At 35.9% G+C, this 12,196-nt stretch overlaps 1 pseudogene across 1 annotated transcript; it reads left to right on the top strand.

Annotated features, from left to right (window-relative positions):
• The first annotated feature begins 10,933 nt into the window (after window positions 1–10,933).
• On the top strand, window positions 10,934–11,738 carry LOC308339947 (MICOS complex subunit MIC27-like; annotated as a pseudogene). Its single transcript has one exon. The product of its transcript is annotated as an MICOS complex subunit MIC27-like (transcript).
• The last annotated feature ends 458 nt before the right edge of the window (window positions 11,739–12,196 follow it).

Here is a 12,196-nt window from a genome sequence, read left to right as displayed (position 1 = left end):
ATCATATGGTTCTTATCTGTTCTTTTATTAATGTGGTTTATCAGATTGACTTGTGATTATTGAACCAAACTTGCAGCCCACTTGGTTTGTGTGGGCTTGATTGTGTTGAATGATTCTTTTAATGTACTGTTTAATTTTATTTCCTAGTATTTTATTAATAATTTTTGCCTTCTAAAGCCATACTGTCTGCCTTCAAATTCTGGTTCTTCGGATCTACTATTCTTAACCTCACTGTGCATCAATTTCCTCAGCTATATGAAAAAATGGTGCTATAATACCTAATTCAGGGTCATTAATAAGGCACAATGTGCAAATATATGAAAAATGATACTCAGAATAATATCTGACATATTGTAATCTCAGTAAACTTTAGGTTCTGTCCTCCTTTAATTCATCTAATATTGATATTTTACTTGGTGGTTTCCAATGAATTTCCTTAAGACATGATAAAATATTATTCTGTGAGAGATATATTCTATTACTTTTTCACAAAGTAGGAGGTATCAAAATCACAGGAGATGAAGATTGAAATTGAAGAATGCTGCACAGGGAAAGGCATTTACATTTCATACTGATGACAAAAACAGAGATGTGCCAACTCCGTATAAAGAAAGCATGCCTGCTTCTAAGATGTAATAATACAGTAAAGAAAATCTCCCCAAAATCCACATCTAGCCAGTTGAACAAAAACCTGTACATCCAATATATAGCATTTCAAGTAATAACATAGCACATTGGAGGGGAAAACATGGAGGGGCTGAGAAGCTATATTGCTTGTGTATATACTGGTTATACTGGATCCTCTTTAGGCAGGTGCTTGATGTGTGTGTGTGTGTGTGTGTGTGTGTGTACTTTATATAGTGAATCATGTATTTTATATGATATGAAATAGTGAACTGTTTCAACTATAGTGAATTAGTGGGACTTCCATGACAACTGACATTTGTAAAGTACCTGGAATAGTGGCTAGTGTATCATAAATGTTATTTATGTTTTGTTAAATAAAATTAATGGGACACTGGTTTAAAAAAAAAAAAGTGTTGAGATCAGTTTCCAATTTACAATTTGAAACAAGGAATTTTTACTTCTAGATGAGAAGTTTTTGAACAAATTTTTTCAAAAATTTGTGTTTAAACCCAAGTTATGGGTGGTATTAAACAACTCAGATGGCCACACTCTCCTCCATATATATTGTAACTCAAAGGATGGCAATCTGATTCAGGGATCTGTGTCTTAGCAAACACTAAATAGTTGTGGTCCAGGATGTAGATCTGATAACACTTTGAGGAAATTTGCTGTGGGATAGTGTGAACCAAGTTATACCAGCTTGAGTCACTGTTATTATCTCTGTAGTCTCCTCTCCTTCACAGCAACTGGGATTTATTTTTCTAATAGGGAAGAGGAAAACTGGAACATTCTGGATGCTATAGAAAACACCTTCTCTTCATTCTCATTCTCTCAGTGTGACCAATTAGTTTTCAGCTCTGTGGATTTTTGCCAGCTGTGTTTAGTGGAGGGGTCCTCTGACCATGAATGAAAAGGAGAAAGAAGGGCGGACTCTCTCTTCCACCCAAACTGAGAAATATAAATGTGAGCTCTTCTAAGTTACAATTAAAGAGAAAAGTGGCCTTATGGCTTCACAACTGATGAAGAGCAAGTACAAGTGGACATGCTCCTACGGACAGGGCAGCCCCTGATCATGAGCAGCACAGGCTACCCCATGCTGGACTGAGCCACAAACAGTAGGCATTTCTTCTAAAAAAGAATTAATTCTGAGTACTGAAAACCTGCCCCAATGTCTGTAGTACCTTCAGCTAAGCACATTTGGTAAAATCTCATAGAGATATATTTGCTTCTTGAACAACACTTCTGGAATTATTTGAAACATAGGACAAACTTGTGTCACAAAATTATTTTAACTTCCCCAAAATATATTCACCTTCTCCATGTGCTGAATCTGGAATTAAGTGTTTTTCATGACTGAATTCTTACAGATTTGTTGTTGTGAGACCCCTACTGAGTATTCTTATTTATCTCTTCTCCAGGAAAGGTATCATTTCCCACAATGGTGGGTGTTCTAGGGACTTGCATTGCAATCTAATGAGTTTGTAGTCAATACACTTTATCAAAAGCAAGTCCCTGTGTATTTGCATATAAATCATGATTCTTCTTAAACTCTTCCCCATTCCAAAGAAGGGAATGGAAAGAGATTTAATCCATTTTTTAAAAAGATGTTATTTATTTATTTGAGAGAGCATTGAGAGAGATCACAAGAAGGAGCAGGGCTGGGGGAGAAGCAGACTCCCTGCTGAGCAGGGAGCCCAGTGCAGGACAGGATTCCAGGACCCTGGGATCATGACCAGAGCCGAAGGCAGATGATTAACCAACTGAGCCACCCAAGTGCCCTAATCCATTTTTTTCTGAAGATATATCTGCTCTTTCTTCTTTTCTTCAAAGCTATTCGTTGATTTCAACACACACACAGGAAGGACACCATCGCCCTGCGCCATGTACTCATGTGGAAAACCAAACTTAAATTTACAAGTTCACTTTCCAGGGTCTCTTCCTTCCCAGGTTAATTAGATCATCCTTACGATCTAATTTTGGCCTTAGCTTCTTGGGTATCTAGCCCATCCCCACGGCAATCCCCTGTCCTAATAGAAGTATTATAATGTCAAAAACAAAACTAGTTTCTGTTTCTATCTGCTTGTCAGAATTCTAACCATCCTTTAATACCTTGCCGATTGCCATATATTTATTCTTGAATACTAGGATCACTGAGCCAATAGTATTCTTTCCCACAAAATATGGCAACTATTGCCGTTTATCATCATCTGCAGGAAATATATAATCATCTGCATTTTAATCTGTATTTTTCCTTTATATAATTTTTATTACCTCCTTTTCATTCCCAGTTTTGTCCATGTGTGCACATAAAGCAGTAAGTGAATGTCTGTTGAAATGTTTTTATTCATATATATATGGTTATTATTTTATTCATAGTACCTTCAGTTGTGTTCTCTAAAAAAGTATTCATGTACTTGAATACTAAAAAAGTATTCATGTACTCATGTATTCCATACGAATAAAATGCATTCTATATTAATACATATAGAAATGTAAGATATGCAATTAATCATATGGAAAGTTAAATGAGAAGAAATATTCATTATTAAGAATAGATACCCAATCATCCTAGACCTTGATTACAAATTTTAATTTGCTCTGTGAATGAACAAAAAAGATTGTTCAGTTTACAGTAGAAGGGGCTTGTGATTGCATAGCTATATACTTTCTACTTTGATAGTGAATCAACAGTGATCTGTGAACTAGGGAAGAAAAAGATTCCCAATGTGGTTTACTATACTAATGTACTTGTTTGTGAATCTTTGTGTAGCCACATACAAGGTGTGCAATCTTGGGCAAGTTCTTTAATTAGTGCTTAAATGTTCTCCTTGGTTTAAAGAGGAGATCATAGTATGTAGCTCATAAGAGTATTTTGAGTGTTAAGTATTTTAATTCATTTTAATTCACGCTTAAAACATTACATGATATAGTTACAACCTGGGAAGTGTTAGCTAGTTACTAAAGACTTATTATATACCAGTTATTGGCCAGGATGAAAACATGAATGTCGGGACGCCTGGGTGGCTCAGTTGGTTAAGCAGCTGCCTTCGGCTCAGGTCATGATCCCAGCGTCCTGGGATTGAGTCCCACATCGGGCTCCTTGCTCGGCAGGGAGCCTGCTTCTCCCTCTGCCTCCATCTGCCAGTGCTCACTCTCTCTCTCTCTCTCTGACAAATAAATAAATAGAATCTTAAAAAAAAAAAAAAAAGAAGAAGAAGAAGAAGAAGAAGAAAACATGAATGTCCCAACCATCCTGAAAGAGAGGTATTGCTTATTTGGTAGATGTTTAAATGCCCATTCTTTTTCTCATTTATTCAGCAAGTATTTCTTGAGCAGCTATTATGTTCCTAGTGTTGACATAGGTATAAAGTTGACAGGTGAATTCCCTGCCACTATGCAACTTATATTCTACAGGTGGGGAGAGAATTAAATGACCGTACCAATAAGCTAATGCCATAACGTTGGATAAAGAAAGACTGTGAATTCAGTCAAGGGAATAAAAAGTGATCATAGACATCCTATAGACTGGGGGGGTCATTCACCCAGCTTAGAAATAATTAGGAGGAGTTAGTCATGGGGAGATTCAGGATTGAATTTTTTCTAGAGGGAGGAAACAATAACATATGCAGAGAACACAAAAAAGGAAATAAAAACTTCAGTGTATGTAGTGTCAGCAGGAAGCCCATGGGCTGCAGGTTGGTGTCTGGGGGCCAGAGGTAGGAGGTGAGGTGGAGGAAGCAGGCAATGGCCCTGTCTGTATTGCCTTCAAGCTGTAGGAAGAAGTTTGGATTTTATTTCAAGGCGATAGAATGCCACTCGAGGGTTTTTAAGAAAGAAAATAACATAATCTGATTTGTGTGGTAAAATTTCATGCTGTCTGCTGTGTGGAGAATGGATTATAAGAGTGGAAATGAGAAGGCACAGACAAGCATTAAGAAGCGGTTCCAGTTATCCAGATGTAAGGGAGTGGTGGCTTGGTTAGGAAGTCAGAGAATATATTTGGGAACATTGATTTATTTAGAAACCCCACTCCAGAAGGAAATCTCACCCTTTGTAATTTAATAAGTGCTTGATGTTAATTAATGAACTACAGCACGTTTCCCTGAGTAGAATGAGAGGTTAGAAGGATAATCAGAGTTTAAGATAGAATTTGACAGTTTGTATCAATAGATCAGACTATGGCTGTATGACACCATATCAACTATCTAAGATTTGAATGGCATACTATACAGTATTTGATATATTTTTATCATCCACCACCACCCCCTGTAGCAAAATAATTTATTTTCACTGTTTAAACACATGAATGACATCTGTTACCAGTTTGAAAGTTTCAGGATTCCTGGGAGAAATGGGGAAGCAGAACTTTTAGAAAATAAACTGAATGTTTTGAGTACTGTCACAAAGGTAGAAGGTTGTTGGGGAAGAAAACAGCCATTTTTTTTTTTTTTAAATAGGAACTCCGGTTTGTTTACTGATGTTTAAATTGTAAGTCTCTTAAAAATAAATTAGAAGTCTCTAAGTGATATGCATTAAAATCCTGTTATATTAATTTGGACTTGCAATGAGGGGCAGCTGATATTATTGTAAGTGAAAAAAATATTCACTTACCTCTGCATTACCTAAGAAACACCGGAATTGAAAGCTCTGTTTGTTTATATGGACATTTATTGAGCATTTATTACATACTAGCTCTAGACTAGAAAAACTCAAAGAGTTTTTCAGTTATTTGAAGGGACCCAGACATAACCTGATCTTTTGAATATAAGATGGAAAAAAGGGGAAAAAAAAAAAAAAAAGAGGCACAGAAGGATACCCACAGCACAGCAGTAAGGCAATTGCTCTGGCTTCCATACTCAGGGTGGACTTGGTAGAAGAGATGGAGCCTGAGGACTCTTGAGGAAGTTACTGAGTGTAGTAGGTAAAGAAAAGTGATCAAGGGCTTTCCTGGAAAGGGGAATAGTATGAGTAAAAGAACGGTGGCCTGAGAAGGATGAGGAGTGAAACCAAATGACAAGTACTTGCATATTGTAAGAACATAGTGGGGAGCTGTGAGATTTGATGCTACTGGTGCATCTAAGGAAAATTTCATTGTGTTGGTTGACTTTATTGACTTTATCTGTGGTAGGGATTGGCTGAAGAGTTATAAGCCAATGAGATCTCAAGGATTTTTTAGTATCTGCCCACAAGGAAAATGAAAATGAAAATATCAGATTATCATTTAGTGCTTTTACATTAATATTAATTATACCTACCTCTACACAAAACTTGAAATATATGTATCTAGTAGTAATGAATTAAATATATGTGTGTATATATATAAATACATATATGTGTATACATAAACATGTTTATATACACACATATGTATATACATATATACAAACACACATAACTAACATTTGAGATCATAAATAGATGTTAAACTCTGCCCTAAGTACTTTACTATCTTATCTGATTTGTGTTTCCATATAACGTTGTAGTTGATGGTCTTTTTATATTGTTTTTAGCTGCCAATGCTTTTTCTTAGGTATGTATATACCAAGGGTAATTACCAAGGGTAATTCTAGCTAAAAAATTCTAGAAAGAGGACTCCTGCTCTTTCTAAGTCCACTCTTTCTAAATCTAGTATTGGAAGCTCTCTGCCTTATTAATTTACCCGACGTTCAATGGATGCTACTTATCAGAGTAGTTTACTAGGGTAGCTGTAACAATGTACCACAGCTTGGGTGGCTTTGTCAATGAAAAATAGAATTGGACAGAGTAAAATAGGCAAGTGAGACTTTGTTCAAGACTTATGCAATAGGGTGAGAGATTGAATTCGAGTTTGTTCAGACAAAAGGCAGGAAAGTTTTTCAGCACTGGGGTAAGCTACTGGAAAAGTACAAGACAATGGAAGATAGATTGGTCAATGTGATTAGGTCATCCATGTTTTCCAGTTCCTGCTTAAAGAAGTCTCTCAGCCTGAGGATATTGGGACCCTATTTTTCTTGATATCTACATTTCAAAGGAATGTCTCCCACGTCTTTGAGAAAGATTTTCCTGGCTTAAGATTTACATCTCCTGGGCGCCTGGGTGGCTCAGTGGGTTAAAGCCTCTGCCTTCAGCTCAGGTCATGATCCCAGGGTCCTGGGATCGAGCCCCACATCGGGCTCTCTGCTCAGGAGGGAGCCTGCTTCCCCCCTCTCTCTGCCTGCTTCTCTGCCTACTTGTGATCTGTGTCTGTTAAATAAATAAATAAAAATCTTAAAAAAAAAAAAAAAAAACTTTAAAAAAAAAAAAAAAAGATTTACATCTCCAAGGGGTAGAGGAAAAAAATAAGTAATTGCAAGTTTTCTAAAGTAAATGAGCTAAGATAAGCTCAGGAACAAAGAGTCAGGAAGAAACCTGCCTAAAGTTTAGTCAAGCTGAGGGGACTATTAAGGCCATCTTAGTCAGCTTAAACAGAAATCTATTGTCTCACAGTTGGGGTGGCTAGAAGTCTGAGATCAAGGTGTCAGTAGGGTTCCTTCTGAGAGCCATAAAGGAGCTTCTGGCTTCTCTCTTAGCTTCTGGGGGTTGGCTGGCAATCTTTGGCATTCCCTTGGCTTCTGCTGCATCACCTTGATCTCTCCCTTCATCTTTGTATAGTGTTCTTCCTGTGTGCCTGTCAGTGTCCAAATATCCCCTTTTAATAAGGACGCAGGTCTTATTGGATTAGGGGCCTATCCTACTCTGGTATGACTTCATCTTAACTAACGATATCTTCAACAATCCTATTTTCAAATAATGTCACATTCTGAGATACTGGGGATTAGGACTTTCAATATATGAAACACAATCCAACCCATAATGTGTAGTATTTATGAGTTAAAGGGCACATTTAATAACTCAGATGGCTCCTGCACATTGGGAATTTACACTTAAATGGATTCCCACTGCAACATAAGACTCTGAGTCATTTGGTTTCATGTATAATGAAGTGAACATTTATTTTAATTAATGTTTTTAACATATATATTTGCTCTTTGATTAATAATCCTTTAGTTTATTTTAGAGAGAATGACTACAAATAAATATTTAATAGTAACTGCTATAGTAAAATTTTCTAGTTATGTCTAAAAATGAAGAGTAATTTCCCCTGACATATATTTAATATCTGTATATTTAGTATATGTCATATATTTAATATCTCTATATTAAATATATATTATTAGGTGCTCCATGACTGGAACATAAGTCCATGATTGGATTTTTTATAGGATTTTTACAGGATTTTGACTTATGCAGTTAAATCTCAATTAATGTATATGAGGTACATTTCCAATTAAAAATGTACAGTCAAGAAAGGAAAACAATATATCTGACTTTCTTAGATATATACGTTTCTTAGTTTAATCAAAGTAATATTGACTAGAAAGATGTCTTATTTCAGTGTAAATCACTTTATCTCTGTGTAAATATTTTTGTGTCGTCCTTGTTATTTGAGTTCACACAGATTTTTATAAAAGATGTGATTTGTTCTATCGTGTTTAACCACAATGAAAAGTTGATGCCTAAGCCTGTTTTATTTATTTTTTTCTCAGGTTCAGTAGGGATACTCAGGTTCAGTAGGAGATGACAGAAGAACAAGATGATGGGGCAGTGGCAGGCAGGACCAAGGGTGTGATTATGTCAACAACAAAAGCAAACTTGAAAAAGAACAAAGCAAAGCAGTTGAAAATGTCTCAGTACATGGTAGGTGAAAGCAGTGTAATAGAGGGTCAAACTTAGTGGGAAGAAAGGAAGATATAGATAGATAGATATATGTATAGATATATAGATTTCAGAGAAAATAGTTTTCTCAAGTATCTTAGAAACAAAGAAAAGTAAAATATCCTTTTGGAAGGAATTTGTGATGTAATGGTAATTGGATAATCTTTAAAATAGAAAGTAGCAGGGGTTTTTTTTTTTTTTGTTTGTTTGTTTGTTTGTTTTTGCATAGGATAATGTGGTTATACCTAAATAAAGTTTCTTATAAATAATTTAATTTTAAATGACTGAAATGAGATTTACAGTCTTGGCTGAAAAATAGTTGGTATTGAAAGGAAAAGGAGTTCAATTTTGAATCCCTGTTCCAAGCTGTGAGTAGAAAGTAAATGGACGACTCCTCTGGAGGGAGAAAATGTTGAGGCCAAAATGAAAGCCAATGGATTTTTTTCACTCTTGTATTGAAGTTTCAAGAGTTTCAAGGATTGTAACAAAAGCCCTTTGTTGAAAAGAAATTAAAATGTGGGAGAAATAAAATCTAAAAAGCTGATTACTGACCATGGCCTAACACTAACTTTCCTTAGACTGTGTCTTCTTTTTTAGCAATGTGGTTTTATGGTTTTCTTAAATTGTGATGTTTGGTAATCCTTATACTATAGTACTTTTTATATTTAAAGAGTTACATGGATTCTTTTATACCACATTAGATTCTGTGCTTTTTATCTGAAGTGTCTTGATTTTTTCTGAATTTCGTAAAATTAGAAAAAAAAAAGTTATATCATTTATCATGGTTTCTGTGGATGAAGGTTTTGCTTCATTTTGGGACTATCTGGTCTAGATACATATGAGGAAGTTGCTTAACTAAGCAAATATTTGTGATATAAACTCAGGTAAGTGTGTGGCACCCGGGTGGCCCAGTCAGTTAAGCCTCTGCCTTTGGCTCAGTTCATGATCCTGGGGTCCTGGGGTTGAGCCTGCTTCTCCCTCTCCCTTTCCCTGCTGTGCTCACCTGCTTTCTTTCTCCCTCTCTCAAATAGATAAATAAAATATTTTTTTAAAAAATCAGGCAAGTGTTAGTGAATGATGTGAAATGACTGAGACCTTGAACAATTGTGAAACAAGCAGCAGATGGAACTACTTGGGATTTACTATGACTAATAGGGCAAATCCTCCTAGTAACCTGAAGATCTGCAGAAGCTATTTCTGATTTATTTGTGATAATGTGAACTCTGTATAAAGGAAGAGTTAGATGGCAACTTTTAGGTGTTGACATATGTCATTTTCCTATCTAGGTTACCAAGATGTTATATGTGGAATGTGTGACATTTATGGAAATCCATGTATACTCTCAGTAGCACATTTTAAATAATGTTTCGTAGTTTGGATTCAAAATTCAGATTATGTGAGTAAATAAAAGGAAACAGTTGAAAAAGTATGGGAATGGAACATTTATCATAAATATGTGTGTGATAAATTCATGTTGCAGGGGTCAATATCTTACTGATTTCTATTTAATAATAATAATAATATCTTCTCACTGAAGCATGTGATGAATCACATTTGAAAAAGAAAAGGGGAAGGGCTCCAAAGTCTTACATTATGGGAGAAAATAGGAAATGTGTACTTTAGAGATTGAATTAACTCTGTAAAATCAGATACAGACTTTCCAAAGGTAGGATCAATCAATATGCTTGAGCCATATTTTACAGAGTAAGACATTAGGATTCTTCATAACAAGAAGAAGGTATTCAAGGGCGTATAAAATTTTGATGACAAGGATTTCTGTTTTAATATGTGAATCTTATGAAGCCCTCTTTTTTATCTCTCCAATGCTTTTATTTTATTTTAATGTCATTTCTCTTTATTTGTATACTTGGCATAGAGAATACAGAACTTTATGCTTGCTCATTTTTTGAACACTAATGCATAATTCTAAATATTACTTAAAGTGAGCATGTAAAATTTTCAAAAAGAATAAAGAATAAATTAATAGGTTGGGGGATCATTTACAAAGGTCATGGCAATTTTATTTGTATGTTGAAAAATCTTAATGAAGACCATCAAACTATATAGCTTCTTGATTTCAAGCTATATTATAAAATTATGGCAGTTGAAATAGTATGTTACTGACATAAAAACAGATGTAGAACAATGAAACAGAATCAGGAGCCCAGAAATAAACCTATGCAGATACAGTCAATGAGTATTTGACATTGGAGCCAAGAATACTCCAAAGGAGAAAAGACAGTCTCTTCAATAAATTGTGCTGAAAATATTGCATATTCATAGGTAAAAGAATGAAACTAGACTCTTATCTTATATCACTCATAAAAATTAACTAGAAATAGGGGTGCCTGGGTGGCTCAGTCATTTTAGCATCCAGGTCTTGATTTCAGCTCAGGTCATGATCTCAGGGTTTTGAGATTGAGCCTCACATTGGGCTGTGCACTAGGAGTGGAGCCTGCTTACGATTCTCTCTCTCCTTTTCCCTCTCCTACTCCTCCTGCTCTCTCTCCCCCTACCATAAAATTCCTAGATAAAAACATAGGAGAAAGTCACAGATAAGGTGGCTGTTAGGATGGGAAAGCTGACAACCGTACCTGCAGGTCTGATATGTGCATCTATAACTGTGCTTGCAGCTAAAGAAGAAAAATACAAAAAGCAGCTAGTAAAACCAGAGCAGCTTCCCATATACACTGCACCACCTCTGCCGTCTAAATATGTTGACAAGCAGCCTGGTCATTTACAAATGGGCTTTGCATCCATCCGCAGTACAACTGGTCATTATATTGGCAGGTGCAAGGGTGTTTATGTGTTTGTGAAAAATGGGATAATGGATACTGTACAATTTCGAAAAGATGCATATATTTACCTGAAGAATCCACCTCAAGATTTTCTTCCAAAACTTGGAGTGATTACAGTTTCAGGATCAGCAGGCTTGGTTTCAGCAAGAAAAAAAAAAAAAAAAAAAATTCTAGGTTTAAGAAAATTGCTTATCCACTGGGACTGGCCACTTTAGGAGCAACTGTTTGCTACCCAGTTCAGTCAGTAATAATTGCAAAGGTAACTGGGAAAAAGGCATATACTATAAGCCAGCAAATTTATGAAGCAGTTAAATCATTGTGGACAAAAAGCAACAAAGAAGAATCACTTCCTAAACCTAAAGGAAAATCGAAGCTAGGAAATTCTGCTGCACTAGAAATACCTGCAAAAACAACTGACAGCCTGAAATATTCAGTGTCCTTGCCAGCAGAACTCAGCTCTGAAACAAAGACAAAATCAGAATCCACCTCAGGTGCTACACAGTTTATGCTGACCCCAAGCTCATGGATCACAGACAGTTCCATCCAGAAGATGTAGATATGTACAGCACTAGAAGCTGAAATACTCTGCGTAGAGAACTACAGGATGTGTGAAGTTGATAATAATGATGGAAAAATCATGTAAAGGGTAACTGACACAGAGTGTAACTTTTTTGGGGGGGTGTAATTTTTTTTTTTTTTTTTTAGATTTTTATTTATTTATTTGACAGAGAGTGAGATTACAAGTAGGCAGAGAGGCAGACAGAGAGAGAGGAGGAAGCAGGCTCCCCACTGAGCAGAGAGCCTGATGCGGGGCTCGATCCCAGGACCCTGAGATCATGACCTGAGCTGAAGGCAGAGGCTTAACCCACTGAGCCACCCAAGTGCCCCTGGGGGTGTGTAACTTTTAAACAAAGTTTTTCTCTCACATCTCCTAATGTAATATACAGTTTGACCAATCACATAAGAGATTAAAACACAAACTGTGAATTTAATCCAAACAATATTAAGTGATTGATGAAAAGGCAGAAGTATTGGGA

The sequence above is a fragment of the Martes martes genome (assembly GCF_963455335.1).
Source record: "Martes martes genome assembly, chromosome: 3".
Classification (NCBI taxonomy): Eukaryota; Metazoa; Chordata; class Mammalia; order Carnivora; family Mustelidae; genus Martes; species Martes martes.
The sequence above is the reverse complement of the archived record's forward strand: the minus strand, read 5'-3'. Positions and strand labels throughout refer to the sequence as shown.